We start from the raw sequence: 1364 nt of genomic DNA on the forward strand, positions 1-1364 counted from the left end.
GATCTCTTGATAGCTTTCAAATTATTTTCTTTTATAAAATTAAAGCAAATTCTGAAAACTGATTATCTATTGAAAAAATAAATATTTACTTGTACAAAAAATCAATATTTACTTGTCTGAGAGAAAAATTAGGTGAATTTATGGATGGCGGGCATGGGTTTGGTGGCTGGAGAGGCTGTGGTGGATGCGCTGCCATATTTTCACCAAGGTTATGAAGCATCTGGCATGTGGGAAGTGGCTGCAGCACTGATGGAGGAGGAAATGCAGATACAGGCCTACTAAGAACTACCTGCGCTACCTGACAGCCCTGGAGAGTTCTGCTTTGAGACAGACATATTGAGAAATGAATTTGAAAGATTGGCTGCTCAACAACCAATTGAATTACTCAGTATGAAACGATATGAACTTCCAGCCCCTTTCTTGGGTCAGAAAAATGACATTACTGCATGGCAAGAATGTGTAAGCAATTCTATGGCCCCGTTAGAGGATCAAGCGGTTCGAATTGAGAATCTAGAACTAATGTCACAGCGCAGATGAAATGCTTGGAAAGTATATAATGACGATCTAGTTCCTATGACTGAACATGCACAGAAAAAGCTCCAGAAGTTAAGGAAGCATATTCAAGATTTAAACTGGCAGCGAAGGAACATGCAACTCACAGCTGGATCTAAATTAAGAGAAATGGAGTCAAATTGGGTATCCCTGGTCAGTAAGAATTATGAGATTGAAAGGACTATTGTACAATTAGAAGATGAAGTCTTTCAAATGAAGCAGCAACTCGGACAGGACAACAAAGAAAACATCCGACAAGCCTTCTGAAAAGACATTAATTCGGTGGGTCGGAAGGAAGGCAGTTGGGCTTTCACAGAAGATCAGGCACTGCTCTATGCAGGTCGGCAGCATCTTACGGAAATCATCACTTGTGTTTAGAAACCATAAAGAGTGGGCCGTGATCTTCTATTTGTACATTAGAAACATAAAAAGTTGCAACTTGGAAAACATATTTACTTGTATGAGGAGGAATATATTTACTTATCAAAACAGAGTGTTCGACTTCTTATCACAAGGGAAAGCAAGAGGCTTTGCTGATCATGACAATTTGGTTTTTCCTATTTACAGGATAATGTGCCTTAGAAATAATTAAATAACATTCATTCAAGAAGAACATATGGATGGAAATATAATTTCTCATATAATGGGATTAGCTTCCTAACTCTGTTACTGATTTTGTTGTTTAGAAAGAAAGCAAAAGCCCCACACTGCAACTGCTTCAGCAGTTCTCAACCTGTGGGGTCACGACTCCTTTGGGGGTCAAACGACCCTTTCACAGGGGTCGCCTAAATACATCCTGCATATCAGATATT

At 39.1% G+C, this 1364-nt stretch overlaps 1 pseudogene; it reads left to right on the forward strand.

Annotated features, from left to right (window-relative positions):
- The first annotated feature begins 144 nt into the window (after positions 1-144).
- On the forward strand, positions 145-819 carry LOC102758864 (annotated as a pseudogene).
- The last annotated feature ends 545 nt before the right edge of the window (positions 820-1364 follow it).

The sequence above is a fragment of the Myotis davidii genome, unplaced genomic scaffold (assembly GCF_000327345.1).
Source record: "Myotis davidii unplaced genomic scaffold, ASM32734v1 scaffold570, whole genome shotgun sequence".
Classification (NCBI taxonomy): Eukaryota; Metazoa; Chordata; class Mammalia; order Chiroptera; family Vespertilionidae; genus Myotis; species Myotis davidii.